This window comes from Macaca thibetana, chromosome 12 (genome assembly GCF_024542745.1).
Source record: "Macaca thibetana thibetana isolate TM-01 chromosome 12, ASM2454274v1, whole genome shotgun sequence".
In the NCBI taxonomy this organism is placed as follows: domain Eukaryota; kingdom Metazoa; phylum Chordata; class Mammalia; order Primates; family Cercopithecidae; genus Macaca; species Macaca thibetana.
Genome location: NC_065589.1, coordinates 54,069,796 through 54,096,021, shown reverse-complemented (window position 1 = coordinate 54,096,021; position 26,226 = coordinate 54,069,796).

Here is a 26,226-nt window from a genome sequence, read left to right as displayed (position 1 = left end):
CACCACGAGCATGGATTTTAAAAGTTCTATATTGTTAACATGTAAAATCTCCCCAAATTGAAATATAGATTCAGTGTACGCTACCGAGAATTTCAGCAAGGCTTTTCTACTGGAAGTTGAAAGAGTGATTATATTTATATGTGAAATCAAAGGAAGTGTAATAATTAAACAATCTTAAAACACAAGAATAAAGGTGTTGGTCTTACATTCTGGACTGGGGCAAAAATCCATTCAACAAATGGTGCCATAACTGTTGTATATCCATATGTAAACTCAATGAATGTCAAACCTTACCTTATAAAATTTATTCTGACTATATAGTGGAATTAAACATGGAACTGAAAATCAAAGAAGAAAACATTATAAAATCTTTTTTTTTTTTCTTGGATAGGTAAAGATGTATTACAAAGGATACAATAAGATTTAGTAATAAAAAAGTGATTGGTTAGACTTCATAAAAATTAAATGCATGTGTTAATCAAAGATACACTTAAGAAAAAGGATAAGAAGGACAGACAACAATAGAAAATAATATCTATACATATATTGGACAATTCAAATCCAGAATATATAAAGAATTTATACAGCTCAATAATAAAAATACAGACAATTAAAAATTTATAAAGCAATTGAACCAGCACATTATAAGAGATGGTATAAGAATAGCCAATATGTTCTTTCTGTATTCCAGCAGAAGGTTTTGAACCACCTTAGACATGTATGCCACATTCATTCAGGGATTAGTACAATTCAATTTTTCTTAATCTCATCATTTGGAAAGACACATCTGATTTTATCAGAGTAATTGTTAGGATATCCGTATAATTTCTATGTGTTTATTTATTTTCTGTGGAAGTTATATTTTTATATTTTGAAAGATCCTAAATAATTATTGAAGAGGAGGATGGACAGATAGATGATAGATGGATGTAGATGGAGGTAGTTCAATGACCACAAGAATTATCTTGGTTTTATAAAAGAACTAACAACAAATTTAATATTTCCTACTTCCTTTTAATTAAATTTATTATGTAATATAATTCAATAATATATTTTTGCATACATTTTTCTTCTGGTTAATGTTATTGAAAGGGAATATCAGTAAATGAGAAGAGATTCCTGAAAATTGAGAAGAAAAATTAATATGCTTTATCTTCCTTAGCATTCATTACAATGACTTTTATTCTTAAAATCATTTTTCAAGAAGTAAGTTGTTATATGCATGTTTAGTGATAATGATCAAGGTATACCATTTAACAAATGCTTGGGTCGGGCACGGTGGCTCATACCTGTAATCCCAGCACTTTGGGATGCCGAGGTGGGTGGATCACAAGGTCAGGAGTTCGCGACCAGACTGTCTCTACTAAAAATACAAAAAAATTAGGCTAGCGTGGTGTTGCGTGCCTATAGTCCCAGCTACTCGGAAGGCTGAGGCTGGAGAATCGCTTGAACCCAGGAGGCGGAGGTTGCAGTGAGCTGAGTTCGCACCACTGTACTCCAGCTTGGCCGACAGAGTGAGACTCCCTCTAAAAAGACAAAAACAAAAAACAAACAATAAACAAACAAACAAAGAAACAAATGCTTGCAGCCTTGGTTCTTTGTTTTTAGGGTATCAGTAATATTTAAGTTTAGATTGCCTAAGCTTATGACAAAAACAAAACAAAACAAAGTATCTAGCATACCCATTTAATATACCTACTATTTATTTATTTATTTATTTAAGACAGAGTTTCACTCTCGTCACCCAGGCTGGAGTGCAATGGCCAGATCTCTGCTCACTGCAACCTCCACCTCCCGGGTTCAAGTAATTCTCCTGCCTCTGCTTCCAGAGTAGCTGGAATTGCAGGTGTATGCCACCACACCCGACTAATTTTTTGTATTTTTAATTGAGATGGTGTTTCACCATGTTGGACAGACTGGTCTCAAACTCCTGACCTCAGATGATCCGCCCGCCTCAGCCTCTCAAAGTGCTGAGACTACTGGCATGACCAGCCATATTTTGAGACAAAAAAATTCCACTTCCTAATCATGTTCTCTTCAGCTTTAATATTCTCATTTGTTTGTGCTCATTGAGAGTTCATTGATATTCATAACTACCTGCTATCAAAAGATAGGCAGAAAATTGGTACTGCAAAGTCAAATCGTATCCATTAGCCTACCTCTTGTTTCAACTTCCTCTACATCACTCACAGGTCACTGAGGAAATGAAATATTATTTTTGGCTTTCTGATCTTTCTCCCCTCCTTCTATCTGTAGTTCTTGTCTGGTCCATCCACTTTGTTCATGAGTGCAGTACTCTTCATGAGGTGGTGCTTCTGAACATTTTCGAAGAAATACATTTCACCAGGTAGTTATTGTGGTTTCAAATCCACCAAATTATATCAACTAATGCTCCATCATTAAGAAATTTAACATACTCATATTAGCGTTTTAATAAAAATTTAGTATTTTTTTCTGTTGATTAAAAATTAAGGCTCTCGTTCCACCTATTTTATGAAAAATGATACTGAAACGTCACCTTGAACATGATAATTTAAAAAATATACATTTTGGGCTTGTAATTCATTATCGTGTGCTGTTCAGTAATTCATCCATTCAACAAAAGTTTATTTAATACAAAGAAAGCAATTCATCATATGGCAGGTGCACGCTGGAAGATTTTCATTACTAGACTGGCTAGAGAGACATTATATTCACATAGATTATATTCCCACAATGACTACCCAAAGGTAATATCACACTCACACCTCATTATTATAAGAACATGCTAGATTGGAAATTATTTTGTCACAATTGAAAAGTTGAACTTAGACCGATTTATTTGCGTCATAGGAGTGTAAAATCTTCAACATGTAAAAATCTGCTACAGGAAAAGGTGAAACCAAGCATTAAACTGTCCATATGGCTAATACATATGGATAACTGACTCACTGTGCTCTTCTATGACACGTGTTTCTGTAAGATGAATGAAACTGTGTGCAGTTGGGGAATTGGGAGTGATGTCAGTAAAATACAGAATTCAGGTAGGTCCATATGGAATTTTTTTTCTAATGCATCCATCTCTATGTTATAAAGCAATAGCAGTTGAAAGCAAAGTGAAGTAGAAGAATTAAATGCACTAGACCACAGAAGAATACACTACTGTCCATAAGCCCATTCATTCCTGATTTTTTATCTTGGCTCAGTTTGGTCATGTGTTAATGTTTTGAAGTGCTTATTGTATAGTTTTCTCTGGTTATTTACATTGTACCTTTATCTTAAAGGTAAGCCTTTATCTTAAAGGCTCACGCATTTTTCACACCATCTTTTATCCATCCATGAACATCTTTTTAAAAGGCAAAACTTTATATTTACAATAACTTTTCTTTACTTATTAGAATGTAAAGTCTTTAAAGCTGTACTAATATTTTAAATAAGATAGCTATATTTTTGTTGGTGCTCTGGATTCAAACAAATTTTGTTTGCACAACTCTATTTTTACCATAAGCCCACTTGTATATACTATTCAATATTACGTATTTCAAAATTTTTTAGAATTGCATACACTGTGTTAGATTTGAAATATCTCTGCTGTATAACATTGAAAAAAGGACCATTAAGTAAGTAAAATCCAAACACTTCTGAGAACAATTGGCAGTGACAGAAACATTAATCTACTAATGCTGTCAGTTTGGATGCCAGGCAACTTGTGAATAAAGCAAAATCCTAATGAGAGAAAATGAAAAAGTAGAGGGATTTTAAAAGAGACTTACATCAAAGTGAGAGAAAAATTAATGGGAAACTTTATTTAAAATGCTTCCAAGTAAGTGAAAAGAAATGGCTGCTAACAATGCACAAGCAGGAATCAAGCTGCAAACTTTTAAAAAATAAAATACTGCATTCACTATAGCTAGACTTGAGCACATATTGAGACTTTAATTAGGTATCAAATGTGACATATGAAAAATTATTTGACTACAAAGGTCATGTTTAGGCAAAAGTGACATTGTGGAATACATTGGATTTGTGCCAGAGAAAACAGAAATAATAAAAAAGAGCCTTTTGATTTATTCTCTTGTTCATCTATTTATCAGCTAATCTACCTATCTACTTACCTTCTCACATGTGCTCATACGCATGGCCCATAAATGTTGCCAAGCATGTTTTGATCTTATTTTATTATTTGTCTTCCTCAGGCCTAGGTACCTATATTATCGTCTGATGCAGGTAGAGGCTCAATAAATATTTGTTGAATAATTTAAAAATCAGTACATATTCCAATTGATTTCCTCGTTTGGAAAGATCTACTAGATTACAAGTCATATGAGGACAAGAGCAATGTCTATCTTATTTACCATCCCAACCCCAGTGCCTAACATACAGAAGATACTCAATGAATATACAATTAGTTAATAAATTCAGGCATTGCCTACCACATAAATCCTGAAAAAGATAGTTTTTAACTTTTAAAACCAGTTTCCGTGTTGCCTTATGAGATTCCTAGACATTAGCTGAGTTCCTTGACTAATAAGACCTACATCTCTTCAGTTATATTCTGGTTCTCCTTTATAGTAAGTTTGTCCAACAAACACTCATGAAATAGGTTGTGTCTTTTGATATCTTTAAAACACTGCTGCCCTATTCCAATAATTCGTCATGGGTGCCCTTGAAGATAGCTGTAACATAATGAATACATGTGGAATTTGAATAACTGAATTAGAATCCTGTCTCTGTTGCTTGTTGGTTGTGCAAAATGCTCAAATTCTCTGCAACTCTCTTTCCTTGTCTATAAAATATGAATAAAATCATACCCATCCCAGAGGATTTCACAAGAAAAATATGAGTTAATTAATACACAAGAACTTCTCAGTAGTAAATCTAAAACATATTAAGTGATCAAAAAATATGCCCTATGACTGCTACTTTTTGTGATACCGTTTCCCCTTTTATTGTTATCCAAGGTAATTCCCTAGATATCTCTTCCACATCCACTTCTCAATCTCAGACACCTTAATCCCTTAATTCCTGCAAACTATTAATGGAAATAAACATATTAACTAATATAATATGTGACTAATCTTACATTTAATTTAAAACTTAACTTTAGAAGATGTAATCCTCCAGATATTCCCATATATACTCACATTTAAAGAATAAATAAAAGAAAGTAGTGGCAAGTAATCCCTGAAAAGTTGCTAATTTCCTTCAAATATTAAACTGTAGAGCACTACCACTTTTATTCATATTCAGAAATGTTTGCTCTTCTCCCATGCATTTTATTTAAATGATGTATCTATCTTTAATTTTATTACTTTTCATGCACGTGGTGACCCACATTTGTTACTGGCAATAAATTATTAATAAACAATGAGTCAGGATATAGCAGCTTCTTGGTAGTTGTTTCATCCATGTGTTTGCAATATGCTAGGTCACGCCATTTGCAGGATGTTTGTATATTCACTAGGGAGCCATGAACAATGGAACTGTTGGAAATATCTGGCTTCGTGGCGTACTATAGAAAATGAAAAATTCTAGAGACAGCTGTGTAATATAAGCAACAGTTGGAGAAACTATGTCTAGAAAAATGCAAGCCTTGAGCTTCTGTGTTATAAATGAACTAGAATAAATATCATGTCTTTTCCTTGTTGACTAAAGTTTATTTTTATAAGATTTGGAGTAAATGTTGCAGTACTGAAATATTGTAAAACAATATAGCAATGCATTCTATTTCTTAAATTATACATACATGCACACATATGTATGTATAGATACACATGCACACACATATATATGTATGTATAGATACACACACATCTCTACTTAATTTTATTATTTTTACATACCCACTATACAGAAGAAAATATATAAAAGCTAATATTACAACATGCAAAAGGAAACTAACTTTTATATTGTGTTCTTTAAGTATAATTTTCTACTAAAACAAACCAGGGTTCTTTGGAAAAAGCCAGATCACAAATCTGGGGCAAAAAAAAATGCACAAGTTTAACCTAATATATCTTATTAATGGATGGAAAAAAGTATCAAAATCTATAAGCTCATACATGGAAATTTCTAAAGTTTGTTATGGTTGCAACTCATTGCTAGAAATACTGATAAAGAAAAAAGCTCAAATATCTTCCTTTGTGGATTATATTTCAGACAAATCAAACAGTTAGTGTGAGAAAGTTTTTTTTTTCTTTTTTTACATAGAAAAGCCACCGTTAATGGAGTTGGAAGAAATGATAGCATTAGAAGATTATCATTTTAAAATACCAAAATAAATGATGGACTATACTCCTAATGACTGCTAAACCATTGGGAGACAAATTCATGGCAAACTCTTCAAAAAGTCACACTGACTACACCTGAACCCAGATAAATCTTAGCATCACTAAAAGTGAATATTCATACATTAAACATTTCCTAATGTGAAGCAAAAAGAAACAGCATCCATGTAAAGTTACTTTTGCTAAAAGTGTGCACCTAAATATAAACAACTTTTTGATAGCACTTTACAGGAAATACAAGGGAGAGAGGATCTAAATGATGCCATGAAGATCCAATCAACCAAATTACAAATGAGAGGCACTGTTGGAAACATATCTCAGTTTCAACTTATAAAGTGCACAAAAAATGGAAGAAACGATGTTACAAATTTAAAACAAGAGACATGTCAATCAAAGCACATATGTATATCCTGTTGAGATATGCAACTAAGGAAAATATGGTGAGTTGCAGATAAATTAATAAATTATTTGTAATTCTATTGAATGTGATAATGACATTGTGGCTATATTTTATAAATATCCAGATATGTTACAAATATATACTCAAGTATTTGCAGCTGAAATTCTATGATATCTGCAATTTGCATTTAAATCCTCTGGAAAAACGTGAGGGATATATGAAATAAGTGTATGGAATAATGATAATTGTTGGACTGATGGGTTATTGATTTAATTATATAAATCCCTATTCTTTCTAAATGTTTGAAAAACATTATAAGATAAAGCTAAAATATACAAGAAAACAAGTAAACGGGACATCTTTGACTGAGTATAGAGTGCCTACAAATAAATATGAGTATACTCGAAAATTTTAGTGAATATTAAATATGGTAGTTGAGATATGGGCAAATGATGCTTGTTTTAGTATTAGGAATGGCATAAGAATTTTAGCACCAAAAGAAAATACTGACGTCATTATATAAAAGGATGCACACTGTCAACATAAAAAACAATGACTGCTTTAATAATCACTTTTAAGAATTTGAGTGCACGGTTGACTGATCAGTCTTGTAGCCACATCCTGTCATTGTTTAGGTTCCAATCAGCTATGAAATTTCACCACTTTGCTGAGGGATCTGTTAGATTTCAATGGTTGAAGTGCTTGGTGCAACCAAAGAGAAAGGCATGGACTATGTAACTTTTATTCCCCTGTCAAACCACAGAGCAATAGAAAGCCTGGAAAGTTAAAACAATTCCTTTTCAGTGTTTGTAGAAGAACCTGAATCCCTGGGAGAGATCAAGAGTGCGGTTTAGGGTGGAAAGCCATATTGGTAGAATTCTCTCCTGGCTAGATACCTTGACAAGTGTGGGAAAGGAGCAAAAACTTGTAATAGCAAATAACTAGACACAATCTAATTCTCTACAAATAAAACAGGAGTGTTTGAAGATACATAAATGGATGGATGGATGGATGGATGGATGGATGGATGGATGGATGAATGGATGGATAGATGGATGGATGGAGAGAGAGTGATAGATAGGTAGATAGATAGATAGATACATAGATAGATAGATAGATTCACACACATATGCTTATATAGCTAAAAAAAAGATGAACGAATGGATCAGCCAGACTAATGAAAATATTACACATGAGATTTTGAATAAAAACGAGATCAGAAATGAACACTACTATTCTCTGCACCTTGTTTTATAATTTTGACTTTGAAATCATGTGTAATGCACTACATGACTATAAAACAAAATCAAATCAAAACTAAAAGATATCTAAAACTGTTAAAACAAAAACATCCATAAATACAGAAAGAGAAGAAAAATTATTTTAGTGACTTTAAAACACAGGAATTAGACTCTGGAAAATATTCAAAGGTTTGAAAAACTGAACGGTATCTAGCAAATATGTTTACAGAAAAAATATATAACAATATATAAAATATATTTTATATATTTATATTTATATAAATATATATTTTATATATTTATTTTTATATATTTATGTATTTTATAAAATATATGATATATTTATTTATAAATATATGAAATATATTCATATATTTATATATAATTTCATATATAAATATACATAAATACATTTCATATATTTATATATAATATATAATATTTAAATATATTGCATTACACTTCCAATGTAATTGTGATGTTTAATACTGAGTGTCAACTTGATTGGATTGAAGGATATCAAGTATTAATCCTGGTTGTGCCTGTGTGGGTGTTGCCAAAAGAGATGAACATTTGAGTCAGTGGGCTGGGGAAGGCAGATCCACCCTTAATCTGGTGGGCACAATCTAATCAGCTTCCAGCCAATATAAAGCAGGCAGAAAAACCTTAAAAAGTGAGAGGCACCTAGCCTCCCAGCCTCCATCTTTCTCCCATGTTGGGTGCTTCCTGCCCTCGAACATCCAAATTCTTCAGTTTGGGGACTTAGACTGGCTTTCCTTACTCCTCAGCTCGCACACAGCCTACTGTGGAAACTTGTGATAGTGTAAGTTAATATTTAATAAACTCCCATATATATAATATATCCTATTACATAACCTATTATATATATATCTCCTATTATATATCCTATATATATCTCCTATTACCTATTACATGTATTCTATATATCATATATATCATAAGTATCATATATATCACATATAATAGGATAGATACATATATCCTATTAGTTCTGTCCCTCTAAGAGAATCCTGATTAATACAGATTTTTGTACCAGGATTGGTTCTAGAGAAACAGAATATAAAAGATGGAGTTCTTCTGTTGGTTTTGGGGTTTCTGGAGTTGGCTGCCTAATATGATTAGACTCAAAAATGCTAAAGACTCTACTTCCAATAGTATGGAGAACACTGATAGTCCTTGTCATGAACTGTTTAGAAAGTTATTCAAAATAAATGCATTTGACACTCCTGATTCAACACTCATGAGAGGCAAGGAGTTTAGTGACTCTATACATAATACCTTTGACCATATGTGTAGAACCGAGGAACATAATGAAGTTCATTGGTTGCTCCTAAGTTCAGTGGTCAAAAGGATGAAAGAAAATGATTAACTCAGGGATTCTGTCTCCTGGCTTCAAAAGCAGATGCTAAGCCTCAAATCTGTTAAGATTGGCCTCTGTGAGAATCTTATCTCCTATAGAGAAAGAGCTGAAATTGTGGAAAAACAGACACAAGCTCTTATGAGAATAGCTGATTTGCAACAAAAGATGCATGCACAGCTTCACCAGGTGTTTACTGTTAAAGTGAGGGTATTGATTGGAAAAAATTGGGACACTGCAACTTGGAATAGGGACATGTGGGAGGACCCTGGTGAAGCTGGGACACTAAGTTTGTAAACGCTGATGAACTTTTTTTTTTTTTTTTTTGCCAGCAGTAACAGCTTCCCCATCCCCAATAGGGGCAACATCCCCTCCCAGACCCATGCTACTGTTAGCCTTTCCACCTTTGTCTGAGGAGATAAACCAGTGGTGCCTGAGGCAATAGTGATCACTTTTCCTGAGGCAGTTGCCAGGCAACATAATGTTGATTGTCCTCAGGAGACACCCTCAACACTTCTGTTTGCTTCTAGACCTATAACTAGACTGAAGTCCCGGTGGGCCTCTAGAGGTGTGGTTGAGAGTGTGACCCATGACGTGGTGCACAATCCTTAAAAACAACTGTTTGAGTTCTCTAATTTATGTAAATAGAAATCTGGGGAACAGGCATGGGAATGGATATTAAGGGTATGGGATAATGGTGGAAGGATCTGTTGGATCAGGCTAAATTTAATTATTTGGGCCCACTAAATAGGGACTCTGCTTTTAATGTTCCAGCTCAGGGAGTTAAAAACGCTTCTAATAGTTTATTTGCTTGGTTAGCTGAAATATGGATTAAAAGATGACGCACTGTGAGTGAGCTGGAAATGCCTGATCTCCCTTTAATGTAGAGGGAGGGATCCAAAGACTTAAGGAGACTGGTATGGTGGAGTGGATTAGTCACTTGAGACCTACTCATCCCAACTGGGAGGGTCCAGAAGACATACCCTTGAACAATGCCTGTGAAACAGATTTGTGAAGGCAGCACCTGCGTCTTTGAAAAGCCCTATAATTGCTCTTCTCTGTATGTCATATCGAAGAATAGGAACCACAGTCACTCAACTACAGATTTTAAATACAATGGGAATAACTGAATCCTGAGGTGGCAGGGGTCAAATTACAGCACTCAACTGTCAAAGGCAAGGTGGGTATAGCTACTGTTCAGAATTTTCTGACTCACGTACAGCTCTGGCATTGACTAATTAATTACAGTGTTCCTAGAAGTGAAATTGATAGGAAGCCTATACCACTTGAACATTTTGGATTTGGGGCTCCTCCTACCTTTAAGTCAACAGACCAAGAAGAGACTTACAGTGTTGGCTGGGGTGACTGACCCGGACTATCAAGATGAAATAAGTCTACTACCCTGCAACGGAAGTAAGGAACCGTATGCATGGAATACAAGACATCCATTAGGGCATCTGTCAATATTAGCATGCCCTTGGATTAAGGTCAATGGGAAACTGCAACAGCCCAATCCAGGCAGGACTACAAATGGCCCAGACCCTCGGGAATGAAGGTTTGGGTCACTCCACCAGGAAAAAACCAGGACCTGCTGAGGTGCTTACTGAAGGCAAAGGGAATACAGAATGAGTAGAAGAAGAAAGTAGTCATCAATACCTACTAAGACTATATGACCAGCTGCAGAAATGAGGACTATAATTGTCATGAGTATTTCCTTCTTCTTTTGTTTAAAACATATCTGTACATGCATACACTTGTACTAAGAAAATATGTTTTATTTCCTTTTCCTTTATTACGTGGCATAAGATTTATTGACTTCATATCAGTATTTAAGTATTGTTACCTTTATGTAATAGTATTTGTGTTGGGGATCGGTGCATTTCCAGTTGTAGGAAGGAGAGTGGTATTATGTTAGCTATAATTATGACCTTATTACTGTCTTTATTTGAAGATTATGTGTGATCTCAGGAGATGTGTATGGGTTCAAGTTGACAAGAGGTGGACTTGTGATGGTTAATACTATCAACTTGATTGAATTGAGAGATACAAAGTATTGATCCTGGATGTGCCTGTGAGGGTGTTGCCAAAAGAGATTAACATTTGAGTCAGTGGGCTGGGGAAGGCAGATCCACCCTTAATCTAAGGGGCACAATCTAATCATCTTCCATTAAATATAAAGCAGGCAGAAAAACATGAAAAAGTGAAATGGGCCTAACATCCCAGCCTCCATCTTTCTCCTCTGTTGGATGCTTCCTGCCCTCAAACACCAGACTCCATGTTCTTCAGTTTTGGGACTTGGACTGGCTGTCCTTGCTCCTCAGCTTGCGGAAAGCCTCCTGTGGGACCTTTTGATCACGTAAGTTAATATTTAATAAAATATCATATATATAGATATGAATATATACATATGAATATATATATGAATATATATATTAGTTCTGTCCCTCTAAGAAAACCCTGACTAATAAAGTATGATATTAAACAGAATATTTTAAACTTCATATGCATGTATGTGCTTATATACATATATACACCTGTGTACCTATATGTATATAATAGAAAATTAGTAAATTATAATGAAATATTTAGGAATTAAGATTTTCAAAGAATAAAAAGATGATAATATGAAACTAAAAAAGTTAAGTAAATATCATAAGCTTATGATGTATTTTTCTCTTTTAAAGAAATGTATTTTTCAGCTCATGCTACTGAAAAGGCCTAAAAGCAACGTCTAAATCAGGAGCAGTGATTACCACAAGTCTCCAGGTATGAATCCTCATGATGGATAAAACCTAAAGTGACCCCCAATGAATCATGCCCTCATATAATCCCCTCCTCCTTGAGTGTGTGCAGAACTTGCCTCTAGCTAACAGAATGGACAAAGATGATGAGATGCTACTTTCATGATTAACTACAAATTCCGTATTACAAGGTTTTAGTGACAAAGATTCTCCTGCTGCCCTTGAAGACGCAAACTGCTGTGATGTGAACTACCTAGGACAGAGGGTTGTGTGGCAGGAAATTGCATGCGGCATCCAAGACTAGACAGTGGCCTCCAGCTGACAGTTAATAATAAGCTGTGCCTTTAGTCCCACAGTGACAAGAAAATGAATTCTGACACCAACCTAAATGAATTTGGAAGCAGATTCTCCCCTAGTCAAGCATGCAGATAAAAATTTAGTACAGCTAATTGCTTGAGTTCAGGCTTGTGATACCCTGAGAAAAAGACTGAGATAAGTCATGCCTAAATTTCTGACCCACAGAAATTATGGACGTGTGTGTGCATGTGTGTGTGTTTTAAGAGACTAGTTTGTGAAAATTTGTCACACAAAAATAGGAAACTATTATAGACTCGAAATGGTTTTTATGAACCAAGAATCCTTGAATAATTGACTGGTTTCAGATCTGCATATAGAAATATACTAGATAAGGCTAAACATGTTTTCATACTAGAAAGCAAAGAATCTTAAAAACTATGGTGGTTTTGTTAAACAGCACATAGGAATCAACTTGAAGGCCTTCCATAGGTTAGATATGAGATAATTTGATATCAAGAAAAATAGTGAACAGCAAAGCACCGATATGTGTTAGATAGGTTACGTTCTAGGTATACCAATGAAGCCCCTTTGGTTAATTTTGAAACTTGTTGTGGCATCATATTATTTCACTGTCACCATCTCATTTCCTCAAACTATTATAGAAAAGGAAAGATGGCATCTATGCTATATTTAATAAATGAACACTACTATAAGCTAATGCAAACAGTGGATATATAAAAATTATTTGTAGGAGAATCATAGCTTAGAAATGCAGAAAGAATGATGAAACTAGAATATAACTGTTTTCCAATCCCTAATAAACTAATGCATCTAGGCAATTATCAATAGCTACTTTAAACTATTAGGGAATAAGCTGATGGCATCTTTACAGGAAGATAAGCCCGACCACCTAACCCTACCTATCAACCTTAACTTCACTTTAAAAGATAAACAACCAGACATAATGGTTCTTCCTGATGTGATGCAGTAGGAAGCTCAATTAGCTACCTATGAAATGAATTTGCCAAATTGTTGAGCATGAATCTCATAAAGTACCATATCTATCACGTTTTTAAACTTGTATTTTTGACATAATAGGCTTTCAGAAAAGTTGCAAGCATAGTAAAAGTAATTTCCATACACTTCTCATCCAGCTTACCCAAATATTAACATTTTGCCATATTTATCTTTCTTCTTCTTCCTGTTCTTCCTCCTCCTTCTCTTAATTCTCTCTCTCTCTCTTTAAGTATGAATCCGTACAGTAATGCATAGCTTAATGACAAGGCTATGTTCTGAGAAATGTGTCTTCAAGTAATTTCATCATTGTGTGAACATTATAGAGTGTACTTACAAAAACCTAGATAGTGCCACCTACTACATACTTTGGCTATATGGTAAAGTTTATTGCTCCTAGACTACATATCTGTACCATGTGTTACTGTTTTGAACACTGTAGACAATTGTACCACAACACTAAGTATTTTTGTGTCTAAACACATCTAAACATAATAAAGGTAATATATTTCTCTATGATGTTATGAAGACTATGATGTCAATAAGCAATGGGAATTTTTCAGCCCCATTATAATCTTATGGGACCACCGTTGCATATGTCATTCATCATTCACCATAATATTATTATGTGGTATGTGACTGTGTGTCTATATACACATATATGTATATATTTACATATGTTCACACATATATGCATTTTTTAAACCATTTAATAAGTTATAGATATGACACTTTCCCCCTAAACATTTCAGTGTGTTTTTCTAAAAGTTAGTACATTCTGTTACTAAGTCACAGTACAATGATAAAAACCAAGAGGATGTAGTCATATAATAGTGTGAACTGTTTATGGACTTTAACAAATTTTGTCAATTGTCTCAATAATGTCCGTTATAGCAAAATGAAATCTCTCATTATGCATTGCTTTTAGTTTTCATGTGTCTTTAGCATCTTTTAATCTGTAACAGTTCCTCAGACTTCTTTTGTCTTTTTTATGATAGCAACATTTTTTAAATGTAATGACTTAACAGGTGCAGCACACCAACATGGCACATGTATACATGTGTAACAAACCTGCACGTTGTGCACATGTACCCTATAACTTAAAGTATAATAATAAAAAAAAAAACATTAAAAAGTGCAGCAGAGTTTTGCTTTTTCTTCTATAGAATATCCTTGTATTTGAGTACCTTCCATTATATGGGAAATACAGGAGAATGAGGAATATATTTAAAAACATTGTAGGCAGCCAGTCATGATGGCTTATGCCTGTAATCTTAGTATTTTGGAGGGCCAAGGCAGAATTATTGCTTGAGGTCAGGAGTTTGAGCAACTTAGTGAGAAAAAAAATAAAAATAAAAAAAAATGGCCGGGCGCGGTGGCTCAAGCCTGTAATCCCAGCACTTTGGGAGGCCGAGACGGGCGGATCACGAGGTCAGGAGATCGAGACCATCCTGGCTAACACGGTGAAACCCCGTCTCTACTAAAAAATACAAAAAACTAGCCGGGCGAGGTGGCGGGCGCCTGTAGTCCCAGCTACTCGGGAGGCTGAGGCAGGAGAATGGTCTAAACCCGGGAGGCGGAGCTTGCAGTGAGCTGAGATCCGGCCACTGCACCCCAGCCTGGGCTCAAAAAAAAAAAAAAAAGAAATTAGCCAGCCATGGGGGTTGTTCTCCTGTATCCCCAGCTAATTTGGAGGCTGAGGGTGGAGGCTACAGTGAGCCTTAATCATGCCACTGCACTCCAGCCTGGGCAAGAATGTGACCCTGTCTCAAACAAATAGGAAACACTGCAAGGGCAAGCAGACAAATCCAGAATATGAGAACTTCCACAGGACAAAAGTCTTGGTTTCTTCAACAAATTGAAGACAGATAGAAAATAAAGTGATTATTATGGATGAAAAATCACAGGGAATATATCCAAATGTACTATGCAGAATTGATTAAGATTCTGATTTTAATGAACCAACTTTAAAATGTACATCTTTAGCAGTAAGATAAATTTGAATCTTGCTGGATATAAAGAATTATTGTGAATTATTAGATACAATAATGTTATTATATAATTTTCAAAAATATTTCTTGTCTTCTAGAGATATGTATTGAATTATTTATGGTTAAACTGATAACATCTGGTTGGTGGTGAAACTGATAGGCAAAGACAAACAAGAATGCCTATATGTTAATTAATGAATAGCTTGGGACCTAGGTACATGAGGAGTTGTTATGTCATTCTCTTCCTTTTGTATATAATAGAAAGTTTCTTAATTAAACATTCTAAACAAAGATTTGTGGAGGGGTGAATAGGCAGAGCACACGAGACTTTTAAGGCAGTGAGAAGACTATATGCTATTTTAATGGTGGATACATGTCTTTATACATTTGTCCAAACTCATGCAATGTACAATACTGAATGAATCTTAAGGTAAACGATGAACTGTGGATGATTATAAGTGAGAGCTGAACAATGAGAACACGTGGACACAGAGAGGAGAATAACACATATGGAGGCCTGTCGGGGGAGGGTTGGGGTAAGAGCATTAAGGAAAAGAGATAATGCATGCTGGGCTTAATACTTGGGTGATGGGTTTATAGGTGCAGCAAACCACCATGGCACATGTTTACCTATATAACAAACCTGTACATCCTGCACATGTACCCTGGAACTTAAAAACATTATAAAAAATAAAGTCTTTGTAAAACAAATGTAGGTTTATTAATTGTAATAAATGTGTCACTCCGGTGGAGGACATTGATAATGGATGAGGCTATGCATAAGGCAGTAAACATATGGAAAATGTCTGTACTGTACCTTCCACTCAATTTTGCTGTGAACCTAAAACTGCTCTAACAAAATAAAGTCTATTTTAAAAATCAAACTAACTAAAGGACTGAATGCCTAACCATGAGACTATTAGATGGTCAAACTCCCTGTGCTCATGAAGTATGGATTATCTGGTGCATCTACCCACAAGGCCTGGTATGAACATTAGTGAAGTCTAATAGATGAAACTTACTCCAAGACAGTCCTGAAAGCACATATAATTTGCATGAGCTGGTGACTCACATTCCCAGTGGGCCAATTCTTATTCCAGTTCTACCATTCTCTCAACTTATTATCACAAATGACCTCCTAGGGAATTTCTTACCATCAGTTGACTAAAGGGAAAAATATTTTAATCTGTTTTAGGGCTCCAAGCCATATGCATATAGCAGCTGGAAGTTTAATTCTGTAGTAAAAAATTGTATGTAGGTGAGTTCTAATGGATAATGGAACTGGAAAACTGTTCCTTTGGCAAAATTTTGAGTGGCATATCTCAATATTAGGATCAAATACCTTGCAAAATACTTTTACATTTTGCCTGAGATGAGTTGAGGTTAAGATTTGTATTCATTGACAGTTTATGGATCTTTCAAAGTAGGCTCACAATATGCAAACATCCGTTGTGGAGGATGTTCTTAATATCTAATTGGAAATGAAGAACTGTTATAAGCATGTTGACCAGCCCTCTTTCCCTCACTTTAGTCCTAAATCTATGTGTTCATGGTAGTAAGCAATTTTATTCATGGTTTCAACCATACTGATCTTCCATAGCCAGGCTGACTTGGCTAGCAGCTTTCTGTAAGAAATGAACAATTATTGGCCTCTGTGATGGTACCACAACCTGAAGGTCTATCAGCCACTTGGTAGATCATATAGAATTTCATTGTCATGGAAGAGGTTGTGATTTGTTATCACTACAATAGATTCTTATACTATATATGGCTGCTTTTTATTTTTCTTTCCCTATTTGCAGATTTCTTCTAGTACCTCCATCAATGTGCTTACTGGTTATATTACTCAACTTTGTGGTATTCCACAGAACATATCTGGCTAATAACCAAGGATTTTACTTACCATGCACACTATTACCAAGAAACAGCTGGTCTCGGGTGACAAGGAAATAACAACAACAACAACAAAAAAGACTCAATTACTGTGCCACCTGGGAGACAAAGCTTGAGGAGATAGAGGTAGAATTTTATGGTGTGATAAAAATCCTGAACTAAAAATAAATATTGTTGTTTCTCCACTAATCAAAATTCTGGGATGGTTCTGGGTTGAATATGAGGATATCTCTAACTATTACAGTTGCTCTCACAATATTTTACTTCCTACTCTCATCACTGTATGTTCTAACAGTTTGGAGATATTAAGAACAGGGATATTGTCATTCCATTGGAAATTTCAATTTCAGCCTACGTCTGCCTCCAACTGACACTGGTTAAAAGAAAAAGATGGGGAGGCCTAGGTGGGCAGATCACGAGGTCAAGAGATGGAGACCGTCCTGGCCAACATGGTGAAATCCCGTCTCTACTAAAAATACAAAAATCAGCTGGGTGTGGTGCTGCACGCCTGTAGTCCCAGCTACTCAGGGGGTTGAGGCAGGAGAATCACTTGAACCCAGGAGGCGAAGGCTGCAGTGAGCCGAGATCACGCCACTGCACTCCAGCCTGGAGACAGAGTGGGACACTGTCTCAAAGAAAAAAAAAAAAGAAAGAAAGTAAAAGAGGATGTAATTTTGCAAGGTGTTAGATCCTAAGATTATTGAACAGATTTCTGTTAATACAATAGGAACAGGAGGAAGAATGACTAAATCTTAGGGTGTTCCCGGGAATTTCTCCTAGAACTACCATATGTCATGATAAAAACTGTAGAAAGATTAGAGTAATGCTATACAGATAAGACTGCCAAGTATTTTGTCACCACCTTAGTAAAATCTCCCAACCAGCTATGATGCTGGCTGACGGCAAAAGGATCATGAAATGGAGTGGGAGAGGAAAGTCATAAATACCAACTACGACCTCATAACTTTTTGATGAAACAAGGTCTCTAAAGTCTTTCGTCCTGTGACAATATAAACACTTATGTGTTCTAATTAAGTTTCATACTCTCCTTTTCTCTCTTTTTTTCTCTGCCATTACATGACCATATGGTAGTAGTAGCTAATTTTACAGTTTATGTATCAGTTAAGACATACTAGAATCATTACCAAACTAGATTAAAAATTTTATTTTTGCCTAGCCATCTTGGACTTGTATTTGAAAACACTAATTCTAAAGTCTTTGTCTTGTCTGTCATATTGATATAGGCAAAAAATGCTTTATGTTGTACCTGAGAAAGGATACATGTTGATGTTTATTAGCCAAATATATGAAATTTAATAGACATTTGCCTTTTTTTTTTTTTTTTTTTTTTTTGAGACGGAGTCTTGCTCTGTCGCCCAGGCTGGAGTGCAGTGGCGCAATCTCGGCTCACTGCAACCTCTTCCTCCCAGGTTCACGCCTTTCTCCTGTCTCAGTCTCCCGAGTAGCTGGGACTACAGGCACCCACCACCACACCCGGCTAATTTTTTGTATTTTTAGTAGAAATAGGGTTTCACCATGTTAGCCAGGATGGTCTCGATCTCCTGACCTCGTGATCCACCCGCCTCAGCCTCCCAAAATGCTGGGATTACATACGTGAGCCTCCATTCTTTATTTTAAAAAATATTGCTATATGTCCTAAGTCTCCTTCCTGTTTTGGGGGAACTCCTGATTTTATGAGTACTGTTGGCAAGTGGAGTAAGCCTCTTTTCTTTATGAAACCTAAAAATGCCTGCTTGCTTTCCCAGTCTTACTTGGAGTTAAGGTGCAAACACATGACCTAGGTCCACTAATAAAATGTACACACCTCAGACTTTGAATCAAGAGCTAGTGGTGCTAAGACTGGAACACACATATAATTCTGCAAGAGGCCATGGTGATAATACCAAAATGATGCTTTTTAGTCAGCAGTGGTACTAAGTCTGATAGAAGCATCCAGAGAGCAATATATTCAGAGTGGGTTGGTATGAAAATTAAATGAGTTTTTATGAGTCATGGTGTTACACAATGTTCTGATGGTTGTGTTCTTAACAGTTAATTCCAGCACTGAGATATGGAGGCCACATTTATAATTGTGGCTCCTTTTCAGGCCACTCAAATCCTGTTCTACTTCATTTGTCTCATACTCAGTTTCTCCGTTCTGCCTCTTTCTGATTGCTGAGTTGGTTGGAAAAAATGTCTGGACTTGATTTTGCCCCTGAATCACCTTTAATTCCATTCTTTTCACATAAGTAAACTCTTTCTTCTTCCCTTATTTAGTCAGGCTTTGTAAAAATATTAATTCAGCCCAGGTACACACACTGGGATCCCATATATCTACAAAAGGGAAGCTAATATTAAAAGCAAGGTACTATGAAAACCATGTGATAAACTCATTTTCTCCATTAACTTTCTTGTAATTACTTTTCATTTTTTCCCATGTTTTTAAAAGCAATATCTCAAAGACATTTAAAGTTAGTCTTAGGTAACTTTCTGTTATAGTGCAACTTCAATAATTTTAAAAGGTATGTTCTAATTATAGAAAAAGTATTAAACATTGTGCTACCAAAGGAGGAAAGTAACAGCAGATACAAAGACAAGTTTTAGAATAACAGAAGGTGAAAATTCTTATTTAGGGAATATTTAAAGACCAGAAAATATCAATTGGATCAATGACTAATGTGATAAAGAAAATAAATCACCCTCCCTCTCTATTTTAATTTTTCCCTATTCATATTGATGTACAATAAACCAGCAAATCAATAATTATTTCAAACAACTGGTCAGAGATCCACTGCTATTTAGATTGGGGCTGCAGGCTAGAAAACAAGAAAAGAGCAAACACTTTGATGGGAAAGAAGGGTCATTAGCAAGGATGAAAATAGTATACTAAGAAAAGACAAATGATGCCATAATGAATTGAAGACCATCTTTATAACTGCTTATCTTCCATGCTATTTACCCTTACCTGATCACAAAGGGCAGCACACAGAGATTAGTCAGTATTGTGTGGCTTCTTCAGCAGGTTGGCAGAATGTTCTTATTGAGCTGTGTAAGGTAGGCCAAGATGTATAAAAGATGTTTTATAAACTTGGTAATTTCATTCAATAAAATAAAGCAAAACAAAAGTGAGTAAAGGCTTTACATCCACAGAATTTAATTGAAATATTACTGCATTATTTGCTTTCCAAGTTACTAAAATCCACATATGTTGAAAAGTTAGTAACATAATTCTTTTATAATGGCCACGATATTCCCCATGATGCTTAAGGAATCCCTCGGCAGCCCTTACACTGAAGCTATAAGAACCAGTCACATGAGAGAAGCAGTGCTAAACCAAGGGAAGGTTGACCCTTTCAGATACACCTGCTCTAATGGAAGCATCATGAAGACCTGCTGAAATAGAGAGTATTTAGTGGTCCAATAGTTCTGCTGTTGAGGATCTTTCACTGTGGAAAAAGGGGGCCTCTGTTACCTTGTTTATAAATCAAATGTACTGCAACTATCTCAATATTTACTTCTCGTTGAGCATGGGAGATTATTGGGAGCAAGTGCAGATGAGGTACAATATTATTTATCTCTTTTTGCTTTACAATAGAAAATTAAATTAAAATGATGTTAAATTTCTACTTAATAAAAAATGATTGGTATGTTTTTACTTTTCAAGGCGTTTTTCTTAAGAGAGTGCAGAATTCTCACTTGTTCTTTGATGGATTTCTCTGGTACTAGATGATATGGCTCTATGAATGAAGTAAGCTTTTAAAATAGTCTGATGTCGGGTTTAATGAAAAAAATTGAAAACCATATGTATAAAAAATATAGCTGTTACTAGACAATTTTAAACCACATTGATATGTCATAAGCAGAAAAATATTTTGATGACTAACTGTGGTTATCTTAACTAAGGTCTTCTTATTTATTCATTTTCTAACTCATTTCTTCAAAGACATTAAGTTGACTTTGGGATCCTTCTTACCATGGTAAGTAAGTAACCAACGTGTGTTTTTCCAAAACTCTGTGGGGAATCGTAATTTTGTGTGAAGGATTTTCCTAAATGTTGAAATGTCCTTCCTGGTTCCCAATGACTAAATTCCTACTTGGCTTGAATTTTTATAACAAGACTTTGGAAACCATTTTTTCTCAGAGAAACATTTCACATTTGACTAATGTTTCTGCAAACCTATGTAAAACATAGATTGCCTGAAACTGAATGCTCCCTGCATTTAGACCATGTATCTGTGTGGTTCAGGCCCAGGTGACAGAGAACTTATTTCTCACTCTCAGCAGTAAATTTTAGATTGGTTGAACAACCCAGACACCTTCAGCATTTCTAAGTCACAGAATCAGTCTAGGAATGTGTCGGTGAGAGGAGGCTTAGTACTGGCCAAAGTCTGGAAATAGTCAGTGTAATACTGTGAGCTTCTGGGGCTGGGCCCAACGTTGACTTAAGACAGGAAATGTGTGCTCCGTGGCTCTCTGTCAGACCTACTTGGGCCTAGGTAAGACGTGCAGAAATCACAAAACGTACTTGGGGTTTTATAGCTCCAACTGGTAAATTCAACATTAAGCCTCCCTTTCCTGCCTTCTGACCTAATAGGAATTCTCTTCTTAGTTGTGTTTAAATACTACCTAGTGTATTCTGGCTTTTGGTAATTAGAAAAACAGAAGTCTACAGCATGTGCTATGTCTCTCAATTTCAGACTGCAGTGATATCATAAGTAAAAGGAGCACCATTCATCACATGGGGCAGGCTAGAAACATTAGGAAAAAAAGAGTTATTTTTCTATAATAAAATCCAGACTGAAATTGAAATGGCGAAGAAAAAATGCAGAAAGGAAAAGAGATGACCCTGACTCGTGTATTTTAAATTTGAAAACTATTAAACTGAGCTATTTAAATTTATTTATATAATATAAATAATACATATAATTGATACATTATGTTTTATTATAATTTAGTACTTAGTGTATAGATGTAAAGAAAAATGTAAAGAAATCATTAAGTGTAGGGAAATATATTTTGCTTTAACTTTAAGCAATGCTTATTTTAACAATCCATTTTCCATCAGAGGTACCATTCATAAAACAGGCAACTCTCCCCACTTTAGTTCTTGCTGAGCTTCAGTTTGGAACAGAGACCATATCAACTAAATTATACAGGAGTCATAATATTGATAAAATTTGGAAGGAAAACTGCTTTGATGGTAAACTTTTCTTTCTTTAAAAGAAAATCTAATGTAAATCATGAAGGTTTACTCTTCCTATAATCTAAGATAATGACTTAAGAAGGAAGTAATAAAGTAGAAAAGTTTACTCATGTTTATGAACATATGTTCAACTAAAAATTATATATTACATTTTGTGAATGAGATTAGTAAGGCAGACACACATTTTATTTATTTATTTATTATTATTATTTTTTTTTTTTTTGAGACAGAGTCTCACTCTGTTGCCCAGGCTGGAGTGCAGTGGTTCAGTCAAGGCTCACGTTAGCCTCCACCTCCTGGGCTCAAGTGATTCTCCAACAGCTTTCTCAGTAGCTGAGAAACAGGCCCATGCCACCATTTCAAGACAATTTTTTAAATCGTTTTTTAAAGAAGGGGTCTTGATATGTTGCTCAGGCTCGTCCCAAACTCCTGGCCACAAGCAATCATCCCAACTTGGCCTCTCGAAATGTTGGGATTACAAGTGTCAGCCACTATGCCTGTACAACATGTTATAAGCAAACTGTGATTATTTATATAATTATTAAAATCTTTTGATGTTAACAAGGTCTATAAGTCAGAAGAGTGAATCCGGCTGAAAATGTGAAGCAAAGAGATAACCATTTAGTTCTTCTACTTAAAAGGAATAATGCATTACAATATGAAGTATTTGTTGTGTTTTCCATACTACTTTGTTTTTAGAAAGATAGTATCTCTGGCTTTCCTTAATGTTCATATCCTAGAATAGTTTAAGCATTATTACTTTTATGAGCATTTAAAATTTCTTACAGAGACCATTATTAGTCCATGGTTCTTAATTATACCTTAATTAGACTGAAAAAATTGATAGAGTATTTTCAATTGTTTCCACAAATTCAGTGAAGTCAACTCCAGAATATAGTAAAAGCAGTGTCTGACATGCTACATTTCAATTTTTCTATTACATAAGTTCATTAAAAGAAGAGGGGTACATGCTTTTAATATCGCATTTAGATGAAGCTTAGCTAGTATTGTTGCAAATGGTCATAAAATACAGTGCCTTTTATCACATTTAAAATGCACTTATCCATATATTCATTTATTTGGCAAAGCACTGTACTAGGAGTTTGTGAGTAATCTGGCTAAAATAAACAAGACTATGTCTCATAAAATGAGAGATATTGTGTCTTGATAGGCTAAAATAAATTTGAAAGTTATCCTGACAAATGAAATAAATTATTAATATTTTGTCTTTATTAATTTCTTTAGATAAAATAACATGTGACATGGGGATAGAGATGGGACAATAGAAGGTAAAATGGTGAAGGGAGGTGGGATGAAAGGAATCAAAACATAGAGGGACTCAGAGACAGAAGGCAATCAACATCACTGTATTTGTCCGCTTATGACCTGTCCAGTGTAACAAACCTTTGCTTTAATATGTCTTTAAATATCTTGGTTTTCATTTTAGAACTGTAAAAACTCATTTAAAAGTTTGTATTACCATAAAGGTAGTTATTCTATAAATAGCCCCCCAAATTGAAAACTGGTACTCAAATACATGTGCACACATATTCATAGTAACAATATTTCCAATAGCCAAGAGATGAAAACAGTCTAATGTCCATCAGCAGATAAATGGACAAACAAACAGTGGTATACTGATACTATGGAATATTGTCCATCCATAAAATGTAATAAAGTACTGACACATGCTACAATTTGGATAAACCTCAAAAATACTATGCTAAGTGAAAAAAACCAGACATAAAGTATCATTTCATTTATTTGAAATATCCAAAATAGGTAAATTCATAGAGAGAGAATGCGGATGGTGGTCGCCAGGGACTGGGAGGATGTGGAAATTGTGAATAACTGCTAAATGGTATGGACTTTTCCTTTGGAGGTGGTAAAAATGTTTTGGAATTAGCTAGAGGTGGCGGTCAAACAGCATTGTGAAGGCACTGAATGTCATTAGATTGTTTACTTTAAAATGGTTAGTTTTATATTATTTAAATTTTACCACAATTTTAAAAAGTTAATATTTTAATGAGTCTTCTCAGTCAGATGGAAAATAAATTGACTATTCAAAATGAAAAGAAACATTGTCACTCAAAGAAAATAATTCTAATAATATATAAAATTTTATAGAGCACTTAATCCATTTGTGCATCTTAGCATACTAATTTTCTTACCACCAGAATTTATATCTTCAAGTAAGTTATGTAATTTTAGTAGGTTCTGGGAATTTAGAGCCACCAATTCATATTTCATATTTTTAATAATGAAACACCATTCTAATGTAAGCATACTGTAATGTAACTTTTTAATATTTCTACCTATAACTTTGTCAAATTATTTAATCTCTCTAATAGTCAATTTATCTGACTCTAAAAGGAAGAAATTGCCTTGTCAATGGGTGTGAACCAGGAGCATGCAACATGAATACACATGTATATTTCTATCTCAAACCTTACAAATCAAACATGAAGGAACAGTGCCCTAGTGGGCATGTTTTGAAAAATCTTCATCTTCTCATATTCTAATCAATAACTATGAGATCAAATGATCTCTACTGTCCCTTACATTTCATAAATTATATGAGAGTAACTTATAATTATGGTCAAATTATGAACCAAACCATTAGTGGACTTTCATACCTTAATTATATAATCACAAATATTCACTCAATAATATTTCAGATTATTTTGTTTTGCATAATTAACAATGGAAATTATTTCCATATTTTAATTCTGCATGTGTATATAAATTCTAGTTTGTTTTTGTTTTTGTTTTTGTTTTTGTTTTTTGAGACAGAGCCTTTCTCTGTCGCCCAGACTGGAGCGCTGTGGTGCGATCTCGGCTCACTGCAAGCTCCGCGTCCTGGGTTCACGCCATTCTCCTGCCTCAGCCTCCCGAGCAGCTGGGACTACAGGCACCCGCCACCACGCCCATCTAATTTTTTGTGTATTTTTAGTAGAGACGGGGTTTCACCTTATTAGCCAGGATGGTCTCGATCTCCTGACATCGTGATCCGCCCACCTCGGCCTCCCAAAGTGCTGGGATTACAGGCGTGAGCCACCACGCCCGGCATAAATTCTAGTTTTTAATTTTTGGTTTGTCATTTACTATTTTAGGACATAAAGATGTATACATATATATGGAAGTAAAGTACATATTATTTGTTCATATATAAATATAACTTTTACATATACTATATAAATAATAAATTTTTCAGACATTTGGAAAGTTTTTGAAGTATAGTGCTTGCAAGTTATTGTGAAATTTGTATTTTCCCATAGATTATTCACTGAAATATGTGATGACTATTCATAAAATGACATGATGCCACATTTTTGTGGGTAGCCACGAAAGTAGGCAATCAGACAGCCATTTATTGCAACAAACAATTCTTAATGACTTGCACCCTGAAAACTATAGAAACCAACTTACAGAAACTCAAAAATTATTCCAAACGCTAATATTCAACCCTTAAGACATATAACATCTCTCAAATGTAACTGTGTGTGACTATTTGTCTGGCTGAGTTACCCCTCTGGATGTAGACAGGTCAGTGGATTCTGATTTTAGTAGCCATATGATTCTCACTTTATTCACTTTCTAACTGTAGTAATTTCTAGATCACAAGATAGGAAAAAAACGTTGTCAAAACTCTAGAGGAGTAGCATTTAATGGTTTTTACACTGTCAAATTTTGCTAAGAAGTTCACTTCAGAAAACTTAAGACAGTGCCAAGAATATAATATGATACACGGTCGTTTGCTTTCCAGTCCTTATAGGACACAGGTGTTATGACTTTGATTTTA